Below are 21910 nucleotides of genomic sequence, written 5' to 3' on the forward strand. Positions count from 1 at the left end.
TCACTATCACTATTGCAGTTATAATGATTATTATGCTCATTATTAGTCCTTTTCATCATTATAACTATTTTTATAATGATAATAATGATAATTTTAGAAGTAATAAGGACAATAATACTCATTATAATAATAATAATAATAATAATAATAATAATAATAATATTATTATTTCTATTGTCATTATTAGTATGAAAATTATTAAAATAGAGTTTATTATTGCTATTGTTGTAATTATCACAATTATCATTATCAATTTTATTATTATTTTCATCATTATTATTGTCATTATCATAATAATTATCATCATTATTGTTAAAAATGTAGGAATTATCATGAAAATCATCATAATTACCAAAATCAAAATTACCATCATCATAATTAGTTATAGCCTTTATTTCCTTATATGTAGTCTGTATGATTATTATTATCATCATTATCATCAGTTCTGCCATTATTCTTATGATTATAATCATCATAGTCATTATCTTCATGATTATTATTATTGCAGTTATAATTATTATTATGCTAATTATTACTGTCATTTCCATCATTATAACTATTTTTATAATGATAATAACAAAAATGAAAATTTTAGAACTAATAATGACAATAATACTCATTATAATAACAATAATATTGATATCTTTATTATTTTTATTGCCATTATTATCATGAAGATTATTAGAATACAGTACAGTTATTGCTATTATTGCAGTAATCCTAAAATTATCATAAAAATGTTCATTTTATTAATATTATCATCATTATTATTATCATTAACATCATAATTATTATCATTATTGTTAATAATAAAGGTATTATCATGAAAATCATCATAATTACCTGAATTGATGTTAAAATCATCATAAATATCATTTAAATGCAAAAAAGAGGGTTTTCGACCTTTCTATCAAATGGCAGTAATACGCTATAATTTACCGTTATTTCGATTTTTTAGCCTTTATTTCAATATAAATTGACTCTATGATTATTATTATCATCATTATCATCCTTATTGTAATTATTCTTTTGATTATCATCCTTAGAGTCATTATTGCCATGATTATCATTATTATCATTAACATTATTGCAGGTAAAATGATTATTAACTTAATTATAACTGTCCATTTCATCATTATAACTATTTCTATAATAATTATAACAATAATGATAATTTTAGGAATAACAATGACAATAATACTCGTTATAATAACAATAAGATTGATATTATTATTATTTCTATTGTCATTATTAGTATGAAAATTAGTAGAATAGAGTTAACTACTGATATTATTGCAGTAATTATCAAAATTATCATTATAAATATCATTTTATTAATATTATCATAATTTTTTTTGTCATCATAATAATAATTATCATCATTATTGTTGATAATAAAGGCACTATCATGGAAATCATCATAATTACCTGAATTAATGTTAGAATCATCATAATTTTCATTTAAAAGCGAAAATTTGTTTTTTTTTTCGACCTGTCTCTCAAAATGATGTAATACGCTAGATTTTGCCGTTTTTTTCGACTTTGGGATTTTATTAGTTTTCGCCTTTATTTCATTATGAATGGACTCTATGATTATTATTTTTCCTCATTATCATCATTATTTTCATTATTCTTATGATTTTCATCATTATAGTCATTATTGTCATGATTATCATTATCATCTTTATCATTATTACAGTTATAATAATTATTATGCTAATTATTACTTTCATTTTCATCATTATAACTATTTTTATAATAATTTTAGAAATAATAATGACAATAATACTCATTATAATAACAATAATAATGATATTATAATTTGTATTTTCATTATGAAAATTATTAGAATAGAGTTAATTATTCCTATTATTGCAGTAATTATCAAAAATATCATTATAATTATCATTTTATTATTATTATCATCATTATTATTGTCCTTACAATATATAATTATCATCATTTTTGTTAATAATGAAGGCACTATCATGAAAATCATCATAATTACCTGAAATAATGTTAAAATTATTATAATTATCATTAAAAAGCGAAAAAGTTTTTTTTTACACCTTTCTCTGAAAAGGCTGTAATACGATATAATTGTCCGTTTTTTCGAGTTTGGGGGTTTTATTACTTTTAGCCTTCATTTCACTATAAATGAACTCTATGATTATTATTATCATCATTATCATAATTATTGTCATTATTCTTATGATTATCATCATTATAGTCATTATCGACAGTATTATCATTATTAATATTATCATTATTGCAGTTATAATGATTATTATGATAAGTATTACTGTTATCTTCATCATTATAGCTATTTTTATAATGATAATAACAATAATGATAATTTTACAAAAAATAATGACAATAATACTCATTATAATAACAATAATAATGGTATTATTATTATTTATATTGTCATTATTAGTATGAAAATTATTAGAATATTCATTATTGCTATTATTGCAGTAATTATCTAAATTATCATTATAATTATCATTTTATTATTATCATAATTATTAGTAATTATCATCATAATTATCATCATTATTGTTAATAATAAGAGCATTATTATGAAAATCCTCATAATAACCTGAATTAATGTTAAAATCATCATTACTTTCATTTAGAAGGGTTTTTCGACCTTTCTCTCAAAAGGATGTAATACCCAAGATTTTGCCGTTTTTCGACTATGGGGATTTTATTACCTATTACTATTTCATTATAAATGGACTTTATGACTATTATTATCATCATTCTCATCATTACTGTCATTATCCTTATGATTATCATCATTATATTCATTATCGTCATGATTATTATTATCATCATTATCATTATTGCTGTTATAATGATTGTTATGCTAATTATTACTGTCATTTTTATCAATATAGCTATTTTTATAGTGATAATAACAATAATGATAATTTTGGAAATAATAATGACAATAATACTCATTATAATAACAATAATAAAAATATTATTATTATTTCTATTGTCATTATTGGTATGAAAATTATTAGAATAGAGGTAATTATTACTATTATTGCCGTAATTATCGAAATTTTCATTATAATTATCATTTTATTATTATTATCATCATTATTATTGTCATTACTTTCAAAATTATCATTATTAAAGTTAATGATAAAGGCATTATCATGAAAATCATAATAATTACCTGAATTGATGTTAAAATCATTATAATTATCAATTAAATGCGAATTTTTTTTTTCGACCTTTCTCTGAAGAGCCTTTAATACGCGAGATTTTACCGTTTTTTAGACTTTTGGGATTTATTAGTTTTATCCTTTATTTCATTTTAATTTGACTATATGATTACTATCTGTCTTATCATAATTATTGTCATTATTCTTATGATCATCACCATTACTCATGATCATCATGATTATCATTATTATCATTATTATTATTGCAGTTATAATGATTATTATGCTAATTATTACGGTCATTTTCATAATTATAACTATTTTTATAATAATAATAATAATGATAATGTTAGAAATAATAATGACAATAATACTCATTATAATAACTATAATAAAGATATTATTATTATTATTATTATTATTTCTATTGTCATTATTAGTATGAAAATTATTAGAATAGAGTTCATTATTGCTATTATTGCAGTAATTATCAAAGTTATCTCTATAATTATAATTATATTATTATTATCATCATTATTAATGTCATTATCATCATAATTATCATAATAATTGTTAATAATAAAAGCATTATCATGAAAATCATCATAATTACTTGAATTTATATTAAAATCACCATAAATATCATTTAAAAGAGAAAAAGGGTTTTTTCAACTTTTGTCTTAGAAGGCTGTAATACCCAAGATTTTGCCGTTTTTTCGACTTTGGGGATTTTATTAGTTTTAGCCTTTATTTCATAGTGAAGGACCTCATTATCATCATTATTGTCATTATTCTTATGATTATCTTCATTATAGTCATTATCGTCATGATTATCATTATTATCACTATCCTTATTACAGTTATAATGATTATTTTTGTAATGATAATAAAAATAATGATAATTTTAGTAATAATAATGACAATAATACTGATTATAATAACAATAATAATGATATTATTATTTCTATTGTCATTATTGGTATGGAAATTATTAGAATAGAATTAATTATCATTAGCATTATTGCAGTTATAATAATTATTATGCTAACTATTCCTCTCATTTTCATCATTATAACTATATATATAATGATAATAACAATAATGATAATTCTAGAAATAATAATGACAATGATACTCATTATAATAACAATGATAATGATACTATTATTTCTATTGATATTATTAGTATGAAAATTAATAGAATAGAGTTCATGATTGCAGTTATTGAATTAATTATTAAAGTTATCATTATAATTATTTTATTATTATTATCATCATTATTATTATCATTATCATCATTATCATCATTATTGTTATTAATAAAGGCATTATCATGAAAATCTTCATAATTACCTGAATTCACATTAAAATAATCATAATTATCATTTAAAAGCGAGAAAGTTTTTTTTTTTTTTTTTTTTTTTTACCTTTCTCTCACAGGGCTGAAATATGCTAGATTTTGCCGCTCTTTCGACTGTGGGGATTTTATTAATTTTAGCAATTATTTCATTATAAATATTATTATCAACATTATCATCCTTTTTGTCATTATTCTTATGATTATCATCATTATAGTCATTATCGTCATGATTATCATTATTATCATTATCATTATTGAAGTTATAATGATTATTATGCTATTATTATTCTCATCATTATAATTATTTTTATAATGATAATAACAATAATGATAATTTTAGAATTAATAATGACAAAAATACTCATTATAATGACAATAATAATGATATAATTATTATTTCTGTTGTCATTATTAATATGAAAATTATTAGAATAGAGTTCATTATTGATATTATTGCAGTAATTATGAAAATTGTCATTATAATTCTCTTTTTATTATAATTATCACCAACATTATTGTCATTATCATCATAATCATCATCATTATTATTAATAATAAAGGATTTATCATGAAAATCATCATAATTACATGAATTAATGTTAAAATCATCATAATTATCATTTCAAAGCGTAAAAGTTTTTTTTCGACTTTTCTCTCAAAAGGCTGAAATATGCTAGATTTTGCCGTTTTTTCGACTTGTGGGATTTTATTAGTTTTAGTCTTTATTTCATTATAAATGTACTCCAATATTATTATTATCATCATTACTGTAATTATTCTTATGATTATCATCATTATTGTCATTATCGTCATGATTATCATTATTATCATATTCATTATTGCAGTTATAATAATTATTATGCTAATTATTACTCTCATTTTCATCATTATAACTATTTTTATAATGATAATAACAATAATGATAATTTTAAACATAATAATGACAATAATACTCATTATAATAACAATAATAATTATATTCTTATTGTTCTATTGTCATTATCAGTATGAATATTATTAGAATAGAGGATAATATTGCTATTATTGCAGTAATTAGCAAAATTATCAATATAGTTATCATTTTATTTTTATTATCATCATTATTATTGTCATTATCATCATAAGTATCATCATTATTGTTAATAATGAAGGGATTATCATGAAAATCATCATAATTACCTGAATTAATGTTAAAATCATCATAATTATCATTTAAAAGCGAAAACGCGTTTTTTTTTACATTTCTCTTAAAAGGCTGTAATACGCTAGATTTTGCCCTATTTTGGACTTCTAGGATTTCATTAGTTTTAGCCTTTATTTCATTATAAATTGACTCTATGATTATTATTATCATCATTATCATCATTACTGTCATTATTCTTATGATTATCATCATTATAGTCATTATCGTCATGATTATCATTATTATTATTATCATTATTGCAGTTATAATAATCATCATACTAATTAATACTGTCATTTTTATCATTATAAATATTTTTATAATGATAATATTAATAATTATAATTTTAGAAATAATAATGACAATAATACTCATTATAATAACAATAATAATGACATTATTATTATTACTATTGTCATTATTGGTATGAAAATTATTAGAATAGAGTTCTTTATTGCTATTACTGTAGTAATTATCAAAATTATTATTAAAATTCTCATTTTATTATTATTATCATCATCATTATTATTATTATCATCAAAATTATCCTTATTGTTAATAATAAAGGAATTATCATATAAATCATCATAATTACCTGAATTGATTTTAAAATCATCATTATTATCATTTAAAAGTGAAAAGGTTTTTTTTTATCTTTCTCTGAAAAGGCTGTAATACGATAGATTTTAAGGTTTTAGCCTTTATTTAATTATGAATGGACTGTATGATTATTATTATCATCATTATCATCATTACTGTCATTACTCTTATGATTATCATCATTATAGACATTATGGTCATTATAAGTATTATTATCATAATCATTATTGTAGTTATAATGATTATTATGCTAATTATTACTGTCATTTTTATCATTATACCTATTTTATAATAATGATAAGAATAATGATAATTTTATAAATAATAATGACAATAATAAATATTGTAATAACAATAATAATGATATTATTATTTCTATTGTCATTATTAGTATGATAATTATTAGAATAGAGTTCATTATTGCTATTATTGCAGTAATTTTTTCCCTAACTTTCTCTCAAAAGGCTGCAATAAGCAAGATTTTGCCGTTTTTTCGACTTAAGGGAATGTATTAGTTTTCGCCTTTTTTTAAATTCATAAATGGACCCTGATATTATCATTATCATCATTACTGTCATTATTCTTATGATTATCATCATTATAGTCATTATCGTCATGATTATCTTTATTGTCATTAGCATTATTGCAGTTATAATGATTATTATGCTAACTATTCCTATCATTTTCATCATTATAACTATATTTATAATGATAATAACAATAATGATAATTCTAGAAATAATAATGACAATAATACTCATTATAATAACAATAATCATGATACTATTATTTCTATAGTCATTATTAGTATGAAAATTATTAGAATAGATTTTATTATTGCTATTATTGCAGTAATTATCTAACTTTTCATTATAATCATCATTTTATTATCATCATCATTATTGTCATTATCATCATATTTATCATCATTATTGTTTATAATAAAGGAATTATCATGAAAATCATCATAATTACTTGAATTAATGTTAAAATCATCAAAATTATCATTTAAAAGCGAAAAAGGTTTTTTTTTTTTTTAACTTTCACTCAAGAGGCTGTAATACACTAGATTTTGCCGTTGTTTCGACTTTTGGGATTTTATTAGTTTTAGCCTTTATTTAATTATAAATGGACTCTATGATTATTATTATCATTATCACCATTATTGTCATTATTCCTATGATTATCATCCTAATAGCCATTATCGTCATGATTATCATTATTATCATTATCATTATTGCAGTTATAATGATTATTATGTTAATATTACTCTCATTTTCATCATTATAACTTTTTTATAATGATAATAACAATAATGATAATTTTAGAAATAATAATGACAATAATACTCATTATAATAATAATAATGATATTATTATTATTTCTATTGTCATTATTAGTATGAAAATTATTAGAATAGAGTTCATTATTGCTATTATTACAGTAATTATTATAATTTTATAATGATAATAACAAAATCGATAATTTTAGAAATAATAATGACAATAATACTCATTATCCTAACAATAATAATGATAATATGATTATTTCTATTGTCATTATTGGTTTGAACATTATTAGAATTGAGTTCATTATTGGTATTATTGCAGTGATTATCAAATTTATCATTATAATTTTCTTTTTATTATTATTATCATCATCATTATTGTCATTATCATCATAATTATCAACATTATTGTTAATAATATCATGAAAATCATAACACTTACCTAAATTCATGTTAAAATCATAATTATCATTTAAACGTGAAAAGTTTATTTTCGAACTTTCTCTGGAAAGACGGTAATACGCTAGATTTTACCGTTTTTCGACTTTTTTCGGGATTTTATTTGTTTTAGACTTTATTTTATTATAAATGTACTCTAGGATTATTATTACAATTATTGTCACTATTCTTATGATTATCATCATAATAGTCATTATCGTCATGATTATCATAATTATCATTATCATTATTGCAGTTTCAATGATGATTATGCTAATTGTTACTGTCACTTTTATCATTATAACTATTTATATAATGATAATAACAATAATAAGAATTTTAGAAATAATAATGACAATAATAATCATTATAATAACAGTAATAATAATATTATTTCTATTGTCATTATTAGTATGAAAATTATTAGATTAGAGTTAATTATTGCTATTATATAAGTAATTATTAGAATTATCGTTATAATTATAATTTTATTTTTATTATCATCATCATTATTGTCATTATCATCATAAGTATCATCATTATTTTTAATAATTAAGGCATATCATGAAAATCATCATAATTACCTGAATTAATATTAAAATAATCATAATTATCATTTAAAAGCGAAAAATTGTTTTTTTCGACCTATCTCTGAAAATTCTGTAATACCCTAGAATTTGCCATTTTTTTTTTACTTTGGGGATTTTATTAGTTTTAGCCTCTATTCATTATAAATGGACTCTATGATTATTATCATCATCATTATCATCATTACTGTCATTATTCTCATGATCATCATCATTATAGTTATTATCGTCATGACTATCATAATTATCATTATCCTTATTAGAGTTATAATGATTATTATGCTAATTATTACTGTTATTTTAATCATTATAACTATTTTTATAATGATAATAACAACAATGATAATTTTAGAAATAATAATGACAATAATACTCATTATAATAACAATAATAATGATATTATTATTATATCCATTGTCATTATTAGTATGAAAATTATTAGAATAGAGTATCTTAGTGCTATTATTGCAGTAATTATCAAAATTATCATTAAAATTCTTATTATATTATTATTATCATTATTATAATTGTCATTATGAACATGATGATAATCATAAGAATTATGACAATAATGATGGTAATAATTCTAATAATAATCATAGAGTCCATTTATAATGAATAAAGGCTAAAACTAATAAAATCCTTGAAGTCGAAAAAACGGCAAAATCTGCAGCCTTTTGAGAGAAAAGTCGAAAAAAAAACTTTTTCGCTTATAAATGATAAGTATGATAAATTTATCAGGAATTCAGGCAATTATGATGATTTTCATGATAATGCCTTTATTATTAACAATGATGATGATAATTATGATGATAATGACAATAATAATGATAATAATAATAAAATGATAATTATAATGATAATTTTGATAATTACTGCAGTAATAGCAATAATTTACTCAATTCTAATAATATTCATACTAATAATGGCAATAGAAATAATAATAATATCATTATTATGGTTCTTATAATAATTAATATTGTCATTATTATTTCTAAAATTATCAATATTGTTATTATTATTATAAACATAGTTATAATGCTGAAAATGAGAGTAATAATTAGCATAATAATCGTTATAACTGCAATAATGATAATGATAATAATGATAATCATGACGATAATGACTATAATGATGACAATCATAAGAATAATGACAATAATGATGATAATAATATCATAAAGTCGATTTATGATGAAATAAAGGTTAAAACTAATAAAATCCCAAAACTCGAAAAAACGAAAAAATCTAGCGTATTTTAGAGAAAGGTCGAAAAAAACCTTTATCGCTTTTAAATGATAATTATGATTTTAACATTTATTCAAGTAATTATGATGATTTTCATGATAATACCTTTATTATTAACAATAATGATGATAATTATGATGACAATGACAATAATAATGATGATAATAATAATAAATTGAGTATTATAATGATAATTTTCATAATTACTGAAATAATAGATATAATGAACTCTATTCTAGTAATTTTCATACCAATAATGATGATAGAAATAATAATAATATAATTATTATTGTGATGATAATGAGTATTATTGTCATTATCATTTCTATAATTATCATTATTGTTATTTTGAATATAAACATTGTTATAATGATGAAAATGATAGTAATAATTTGCATAATAATCATTATAACTGCAATAATGATAATGATAATTATGATAATCATGACACTAATGACTATAATTATGATAATCATATGAATAATGAAGTTAATGATGATAATGATGATAATCATAATCATAGAGTCCATTTATAATGAAATAAAGGCTAAAACTAATAAAATCCGAAAAGTCGAAAAAAAAGTGCATAATCTAGCTTATTACAGCGTTCTGAGAGAAAGCTAAAAAAAAAATCTTTTAAATGAAAATTATGATGATTTTAACATTAATTCAGGTAATTATGATGATTTTCATGATAATTCCTTTATCATTAACCATAATAATGATAATTATGATGACAATAAAAATGATGATGATAATAAAATGATCATTACAATTATAATTTTGATAATTACTGCAATAATAGCAATAATGAACTCTATTCCAACAATTTACTTAGTAATAATGACAATAGAAATAATAATTTAATTATTATTGTTATTATAATGAGTATTACTGTCATTATTATTTCTAAAATTATCATTATTATCATCATTATAAAAATAGTTATAATGATGAAAATGAGAGTAATAATTAGTATAATAATCATTAAAACTGCAATAATGATAATGATAGTAATGATAATCATGACGATAATAACAATAATCATGATAATCATAAGAATAATGACAAAAATAATGTTAATAAAAATCATAGAGTACATTTATAATGAAATAAAGACTAAAACTAATAAAATCACCAGTCGAAAAAACGGCAAAATCTAGCGTATTAAAGCCTTCTGAGACATAGGTTGAAAAAACACATTTTCTTTTTTACATGATATTTATGATGATTTTTACATGAATTCAGGTAATTATGAGGATTTTCATGATAATGCCTTTATTATGATGATAATTATGATGGTAATGACAATAATAATGATGATTATAATAAAATGAGAATTATAAAGATAATTTTGATAATTACTGCAATAACATCAATAATGAATTATCCTTATAGTTATTATCATTATAAAAATAGTTCTAATGATGGAAATGACAGAAATAATTAGCATAATAATCATTATAACTGCAATAATGATAATGATAATAATGATAATCATAACGATAATGACTATAATGATGATAATCATTATTGCAGCTATGATGATTATTATGCTACTTATTACTCTCATTTTCATCATTATAACTATTTTTATAATGATAATAACAATAATGATAATTTTAGAAATAATAATGACAATAATACTCATTATAATAACAATAATAATATCATTATCATTTCTATTGTCATCATTAGTATGAATATTATTAGAATAGAGTTCACTATTGCTATTATTGCAATAATTACGAAAATTATCATTATAATTATCATTTTATTATTATTATCATCAATAATATTCTCATCATTATCATAATTATCATCATTATTTTTAATAATTAAGGCATTATCATGAAAATCATTATAATTACCTGAATTGATGTTAAAATCATCATCATTATCATTTCAAAGAGAAAACGCGTTTTTTTTCTTAACCTTCGCTCAGAACACTGTAATACGCTAGATTTTGCCGTTTTTTCGACTCATGGGATTTTATTAGTTTTCGCCTTTCTTTCATTATAAATGGGCTCTATGATCATTATTATCATCATTATCCTTATTGTCATTATTCTTATGATTATCATTATAGTCATTATCGTCATGATTATCATCAGTATCATTATTATATTAGCAGTTATAATGATAATTATGCTAATTATTACTGTCATTTTTTATAATGATAATAATAATGATAATTTTTGAAATAATAATGACAATAATACTCATTAAAATAACAATGATAATGATATTATTATTATTTCTATTGTCATTATTAGTATGGAAATTATTAGAATACAGTACATTATTGCTATTATTGCAGTAATTATCCAAATTATCATTATAATTATCATTTTATTATTATTATCATCATTATTATTGTCATTATCATCATAATTATCATCTTTATTGTTAATAATGTAAGAATTTTCATGCAAATCATCATAATTACCATAATCATAATTACCATCATCATAATTAGTTTTAGCCTTTATTTCCTTATATATAGACTGTATGATTATTATTATCATCATTATCACCATTACTGTCATTATTCTTATGAATATCATACTTATAATCATTATCTTCATGATTATCATTATTATCATTATCATTATTGCAGTTATAATGATTATTATGCTAATTATTATTGTCATTTCCATCATTATAACTACTTTTATAAGGATAATAACAATAATGATAATTTTAGAAATAATAATGAGAATAATACTCATTCTTATAACAATAATAATGATATTATTATTATTTCTATTGTCATTAGTAGTATGGAAATTACTAGAATAGAGTACATTATTGCTATTATTGCAGTAATTCTAAAATTATCATTAAAATTTTCATTTTATTAATATTATTAATGATATCATTATTATTATCATTAACATCATAATTATCATCATTGTTCTTAATAATAAAGGAATTATCATGAAAATCATCATAATTACCTGAATTGATGTTAAAATCATCATAATTATCATTTAAATGCAAAAAAGGGGGTTTTCGACCTTCCTATCAAATGGATGTAATACGCTATTTTGCCGTTTTTTTCGAATTCTGAGATTTTATTAATTTTAGCCTTTATTTCATTATAAATGGACTCTATGATTATTATTATCATCATTATCATCATTATTGTCATTATTTTTATGATTATCATCATTATAGTCATTATCGTCATGATTATCATTATTATCATTATCATTATTTCAGATATAATTATTATGCTAATTATTGCTGTCATTTTCATCATTATAACTATTTTTATAATGATCATATCAGATAAATAAGGACAATAATGCTCATTATAACAATAATAATATTATTATAAATGGTATTGTCATTATTAGTATGAAAAATATTAGAATATAGTTAATTATTGCTATTATTGCAGTAATTATCAAAATTATCATTATAATTATCATTCACTATTATTATTATCATCGCTATTATTATTATCATTCCTATCATCATTATTATTTAAATTATCTTCATAATTAACATCATTATTGTTATTAATAAAGGCATTATCATGAAAATCATCATAATTACCTGAATTCATGACTTTGGGGATTTTATTAATTTTAGCCTTTATTTCATTATAAATGGACTTTATGAATATTATTATCACCATTATCATAGTCTTTGTCATTATTCTTATGATTATCATCATTATAGCCATTATCATCATGATTATCATTATTATCATTATCATTATTGCAATTATAATGATTATGTTAATTATTACTGTCAATTTCATCATTAAACCTTTTTATAATGATAACAATAGTGATATTTTTAGAATTAATAATGACAATAATACTCACTATAATAATAATAATAATGATATTATTATTATTTCTATTCTCATTATTAGTATGAAAATTATTAGAATAGAGTTCACTATAAATATTATTGAAGTAATTATCAAAATTATCATTATAATTCTGATTTTAATATAATTATCATCATTATTATTGTCATTATCATCATAATTATCATTATTATTATTAATAAAGGAATTATGATGAAAATCATCATAATTACCTGAACTAATGTTAAAATCATCATAATTATCATTTCAAATCGAAAAAGGTTTTTTTCGACCTTTCTCTCAAAAGGCTGAAATATGCTAGATTTTGCTGTTTCTCGACTTGTGGGATTTTATTAGTTTTAGTCTTTATTTCATTATAAGTGTACTCTATGATTATTATTATCATTTATGTCATTATTCTTATGATTATCATCATTATTGTCATTATCGTTATGATTATCATTATTATCATTATCAATATTGCAGTTATAATGATTATTATGCTAATTACTCCTCTCATTTTAATCATTATAACTATTTTTATAACGATAATAAGAATGATAATATTAGAAATAATAATGACAATAATACTAATTATAATAACAATAATAATGATATCATTATTTCCATTGTCATTATTAGTATGAAAATTATTAGAATAGAGTTCATTAGTGTTATTATTGCAGTAATTATGTAAATTATCATTATAATTATTTTATTATCATCATCATTATTATTGTCATTATCATCATGATTATCATCATTGTTGTTAATGATAAAGGAATTATAATGAAAATCATCATAACTACCTGAATCAATTTTAAAATCATCATAATTATCATTTAAAAGCAAAAAAGTTTTTTTTCGACCGTTCAAAACGCTGTAATAATTTTGCCGTTTTTCGACTTTTGGGATTTTATTAATTTTAGCCTTTTTTCATTATCAATGGACTCTATTATTATTATTATTATCATTATCATCATTACTGTCATTATTCATATGATTATCATCATTATAGTCATTATCGTCATGATTATCATTATTATAATTATCATTATTGCAGTTATAATGATTATTATGCTAATTATTACTGTCATTTTCATCATTATAACTATTCCTATAATGATAATAACAAAAATGATAATTTTAGAAATAATAATGACAATAATTCTCATTTTAATAACAATAATAATTGTCTTATTATTAATTTTATTGTCATTATTTGTATAAAAATTATTAGAATAGAAATAATTATTGCTATTATTGCAGTAATTATCAAAATTATTTTTATAATTATCATTTTATTATTATTATCATCATTATTATTGTTATTACCATCATAATTATCATCATTATTGTTAATAATAAAGATTTTATCATGAAGATCTAAATAATTTTAGCGGGGCGTAGACCCAGTAGACTTTAGTTGTCTCGTTGAGTCCGGGCTCAACCGCGAATATGGAGTTTTTGCTCAAGGGAAAAGATTCGTCTGCAGTGAACAGATGTAAGATTCCAGTAGGTTCGGGAACCGTGTGTGTTGTGTAAGTGGGTGTAGGCGTTGTGTAAGAAAAGGGTGGAAGGAAAGTACAGGATGCATGTACTAAATGTTCGATGTGTAGGAGTGAAGATTTGAAAAGGGAGATAGCTTAGTCTGAGCGTCTGCGTGGACGTGTTTCAAAGAAAAAAGAACGATCATAGAATTCTTCTTAATACTCATTATAATAACAATAAAAATGATATTACTATTATTTCTATTGTCATTATTGGTATGAAAATTATTAGAATAGAGTACATTATTGCTATTATTGCAGTAATTACCAAAATTATCATTATAATTATCATTTTATTATCGTGTTAAAATCATAATTATCATTTAAAAGCGAAAAATGTTTTTTTTTTCGATTTTTCTCTCAAAAGGCTGTAATACGCAAGATTTTTCCGTTATTTCGACTTTTGGAATTTTATTAGTTTTAGCCTTGATTTCATTATAAATGGACTCTATGATTATAATTATCATCATTATCATCATTATTTTCATTATTCCTATGACTTTCATCCTCATTGTCAATATCGTCATGATTATCTTTATTATCATCATTATTGCAGTTATAATGATTATTATGCTAATTATTACTGTCATTTTTATCATTATAACTATTTTTATAATGGTAATAACAATAATGACAATAATACTCATTAAAATAACAATAATATTATTTCTATTGTCATTATTAGTATGGCAATTATTAGAATAGAGTTCATAATTGCTATTATTGCAGTAATTATCAAAATTATCATTATAATTCTCATTTTATTATTATCATCAGTATTATTGTCATTATCATGATAATTATCATTATTGTTATTAATAAAGGCATTATCATGAAAATCTTCATAATTACCTGAATTTAGGATAAAATCATCATAATTATCATTTAGATGCAAAAAAGTTTTTTTTTCAACCTTTCTCTCATAGGGCTGTAATACGCAAGATTTTGCCGTTTTTTCGACTTTTGAATTTTTTAGTTTTAGCCTTTATTTCATTATAAATGGAATCTATGATTAATATTATCACCATTATCATCCTTATTGTCATTATTCTTATGATTATCGTCATTATTGTCATTATCATCATGATTATCATTATTATTATAATTATTGTAGTTATAATGATTATTATGTTCATAATTATTGTCATTTTCATCATAATAACTATTTTTTTAGGGATAATTTAAGTAATGATAATTTTAGAAATAATAATGACTATAATACTCTTAGTAATAACAATAATAATGATATTATTATTATTTCTATTGTCATAATTTGTAAGAAAATTATTAGAATAGAGTTTATTATTGTTATTATTGCAGTAATTATCCAAATTATAATTATAATTATCATTTTATTATTATTATCATTATTATTATTGTCATTATCATCATAATTATCATCATTATTGTTAATAATAAAGGAATTATCATGAAAATCATCATAATTACCTGAATTCAGATTAAAATCATCATATTTATCATTTAAAAGTGAAAAAGTTTTTTTTTCGACTTTTCTCTCAAAAGTCTGTAATAAGCTAGATTTTGCCGTTTTTTCGAGTTTTGGAATTTTATGAGTTTTAGCCTTGATTTCATTATAAATGGGCTCTATGATTATTATTATCATCATTATCATCATTATTGTCATTATCGTCATGATTATCATTATTATCATTATCATTATTGCAGTTATAATGATTATTATGCTAATTATTACGGTCATTTTCATCATTAAAACTATTTTTATAATGATAATAACAATAATAATAATTTTTGAAATAATAATGACAATAATAATCATTATAATAACAATAATAATGATATTATTATTATTTCTATTGTCATTATTAGTATGAAAATTATTAGAATAGAGTTCATTATTGCTATTATTGCAGTAATTATCAAAATTATCATTATAATTATCATTTTATTATTATTATCATCATTATTATTGTCATTATCATCATAATCATCTTCATTATTGTTAATAATAAAGGAATTATCATGAAAATCATCATAATTACCTGAATTCATGTTAAAATCATCATAATTATCATTTAAATAAAAATAAATCGACTTTTCTCTCAAATATTTTCCCGTATTTTGGGGATTTAATTAGTTTTAGCCTTGATTTCATTATAAATGGACTCTATGATTATTATTATCATCATTATCATCATTATTGTCATTATCGTCGTGATTATCATTATTATAATTATCATTATTGCAGTTCTAATAATTATTATGCTAATTATTACTGTCATTTTCATCATTATAACTATTATTATAATTATAATAACAAAAATGATAATTTAAGAAATAATAATGACAATAATAATCATTATGATAACAATAATAATTATCTTATTATTATTTTTATTGTCATTATTAGTATAAAAATTATTAGAATAGAATTAATTATTGCTATTATTGTAGTAATTATCAAAATTATTATTATAATTATCATTTTATTATTATTATCATCATTATTATTGTAACTATCATCATAATTATCAGCATTATTATTAATAATAAAGGATTTATCATGAAAATCTAAATAATTGTAGCAGGGCGTAGACCCAGTAGACGTAAGTTGTCTCGTTGAGTCCGGGCTCAACCGCGAATATGGAGTTTTTGCTCAAAGGAAAAGATTCGTCTGCAGTGAACAGGTGTAAGATTCCAGTAGGTTCGGGAACCGTGTGTGTTGTGTAAGTGGGTTTGGCGTTGTGTAAGAAAAGGGTGGAAGGAAAGTACAGGATGCATGTACTAAATAATGGATGTGTAGGTGTGTAGATTTGAAAAGGGAGATAGCGTAGGCTGAGCGTCTACCTTTCTCTCATAAGGCTGTAATGCGCAAGATTTTGCCATTTTTTTCGACTTAATGGATTTATTATTTTTAACCTTTATTTCATTATAAATTGACGCTATGATTATTATTATCACCATTATCATCCTGATTATCATCATTATTGTCATTATCGTCCTGATTACCATTATTATCGTTATCATCATTGTAGTTATAATGATTATTATGTTAACTATTACTGCCATTTTCATCATTATAACTATTTTTATAAGGATAATATGAATAATGATAATTTTAGAAATAATGTCAATAATACTCTTTATAATAACAATAATAATTATATTATCATTTCTATTGTCATAATTTCTATGAAAATTATTTCAATAGAGTTCATTATTGCTATTATTGCAGTATCATTATAATTATCCTTTTATTATTATTATCATCACTATTATTGTCATTATCATCATAATTATCATCATTATTGTTAATAATAAAGGAATTATCGTGAAAATCATTATAATTACCTGAATTTAAGTGAAAATCATGATAATTATCATATAAAAGCGAAAAAGTTTTTTTTTTTTACTTTTCTCTCAAAAGGCTGTAATACGCCTGATTTTGCCGTTTTTTCGACTTTAGGAATTTTATTAGTTTTAACCTTGATTTCATTATAAATGGAGTCTAGGATTATTATTATCATCATTATCATCATTATTGTAATTATTCTTATGACTATCATCATTCTTGTCATTATCGTCATGATAATAATAATCATCAAATCCATTTATAATAAAATTCGACAAGTCGAAAAAACGGCAAAATCTAGCGCATTATGAGAGAAAAGTCGAAAAAAAAAACTTTTTCGCTTTTAAATGATGATTATGATGATTTTAACATAAATTCAGGTAATTATGATGATTTTCATGACAATGCCTTTATTATCAACAATAATGATGATAATTATGATGATAATGACCAAAATAATGATAATAATAATAAAATGAGAATCATAATGATAATTTTGATAATTACTGCAATAATAGCAATAATGAACTCTATTCTAATAATTTTCATACAAATTATGACAATAGAAATAATAATAATATCATTATTATTGTTATTATAAAGAGTACTATTGTCATTATTATTTCTAAAATTATCATTATTCATATTATCCTTAAAAAAATAGTTATAATGATAAAAATGAGAGTAATAATTAACATTATAATCATTATAACTACAATAATGATAATGATAATAACGATAATCATGATGATAATGACTATAATGATGATAATCATAAGAATAATGAAAGTAATGATGATAATGATGATAATAATAATCAAAGAGACCCTTTATAATGAATAACGGCTAAAACTAATAAAATGCCAATAGTCGAAAAACCGCAAAATCTTGCGTATTAGAGCCTTGTGAGAGAAAGGTCGAAAAAAACCTTTTTCGCTTATAAATGATAATAATGATTTTAACATTAATTCAGGTAAGTACTATGATTTTCATGATAATGCCTTCATTATTAACAATAGTGAGGATAATTATCATGATAATGACAATAATAATGATGCTAATAATAATAAAATGAGAATTATAATGATAATTTTGATAATTACTGCAATAATAACAATAATTTACTCTATTCTAATAATTTTCATATTAATAATGGCAATAGAAATGATAGTAATATCATTATTATTGTTATTATAATGAGTATTGAGAAGAATTCTATGATCTTGCTTTTTTCTTTGAAACACGTCCACGCAGACGCTCAGCCTCCGCTATCTCCCTTTTCAAATCTACACACCTAAACATCCAGCATTTAGTACATGCATCCTGTACTTTCCTTCGACACTTTTCTTACACAACGCCTACACCCACTTACACAACACACACGGTTCCCGAACCTACTGGAATCTTACATCTGTTCACTACAGACGAATCTTTTCCCTTGAGAAAAAACTCGATAATCGCGGTTGAGCCCGGACTCAACGAGACAAATTAAGTCTACTGGGTCTACGCCCTGCTACAATTATTTAAATTTTCATGATAAATCCTTTATTATTAACAATAATGATGATAATTATGATGATAATGACAATAATAATGATGATGATAATAATAAAATGATAATTGTAATAGTTTTGAAAATTACTGCAATAATAATCTCATAATCTTTATACTAATAATGACAATAAAAATAATAATAAGATAATTATTATTGTTATTATAATGAGTATTATTGTCATTATTATTTCTAAAATTATCATTTTTTGTTATTATCATTATAAGAATAGTTATAATGATGAAAAGGACTGTAATAATTAGCATTTTAATCATTATAACTGCAATAATAATTATAATAATGATAATCATGACGATAATGACTATAATCATAAAAATAATGAATATAATGATGATAATAATAATCATAGAGTCCATTTATAATGAAATAAGGAATAAGACTAATCATATCCCGAAAGTCGAAAAAACGGCAAAATCTAGCCTTTTGAGAGAAAAGTCGAAAAAAAACTTTTTCGCTTTTAAATGATAATTATGATAATTTATCATGAATTCAGGTAATTATGATGATTTTCACGATAATTTCTTTATTATTAACAATATTGATGATGATTATGATGATAATGACAATAATAATGGTGATAATAATAATGAAATGATAATTATAATGATAATTTTGATAATTACTGCAATAATAGCAATAATAAACTCTATTCTAATAATTTTCATATTAATAATGACAATGCAAATAATGATAATATCATTATTATTGTTATTATAATGATTATTATTGTCATTATTATTTCTAAAATTATCATTATTGTTATTATCATTATAAAACGCGTTTTCTTGATGAAAATGACCGTAATAATTAGCATAATAATAATTATAACTGCAATAATGATAATGATAATAATGATAATCATGACGATAATGACAATAATGATGATAGTCTTAAGAATAATGACAATAATGATGATAATGATGATAATAATAATCATAAAGTCCATTTATAATGAAATCAAGACTAAAACTAATAAAAATTGAAAAGAGAGGGAAAGGTCGGAAAAAAACCTTTTCCTCTTTTAAATGATAATAGTGATGATTTTAACATGAATTCAGGTAATTTTCATGATTTTCATGATAATTACTTTATTATTAACAATGATGGTGATAATTATGATGATAATGATAATAAAATGATAATTATTATTATAATTTTGATAATTACTGCAATGATAGCAGTAATGAACTGTATTCTAATAATTTTCATACAAATTAAAATCTAATAAATTCCATTAAGTCGAAAATACGGCAAAATCTGCAGCCTTTTGAGAGAAAGTTCGAAAAAAAACTTTTTCGCTTCTAAATGATAATTATATTGATTTTAACAGGAATTCAGGTAATTATGATGATTTTCATGATAATGCCTTTATTATTAACAATAATGATGATAATTATGATGATAATGACAATAATAATGATGATAATAATAATGAAATGATAATTATAATGATAATTTTGATAATTACTGCAATAATAGCAATAATGAACTCTATTCTAATAATTTTCATACTAATAATGACAATAGAAATAATAATAATATTATTATTGTTATTATAATGATTATTATTGTCATTATTATTTCTAAAATTATTATTATTGTTATTATCATTATAAAAATAGTTTTAATGATGAAAATGACCGTAATAATTCGACTTTGGAGATTTGATTAGTTTTATCATTTTTTTCATTATAAATAGACTCTATGATTGTTATTATCATCATTATCATCATTATTGTCATTATTT

Source organism: Penaeus vannamei, chromosome 41, assembly GCF_042767895.1.
Source record: "Penaeus vannamei isolate JL-2024 chromosome 41, ASM4276789v1, whole genome shotgun sequence".
Taxonomy (NCBI): Eukaryota; Metazoa; Arthropoda; class Malacostraca; order Decapoda; family Penaeidae; genus Penaeus; species Penaeus vannamei.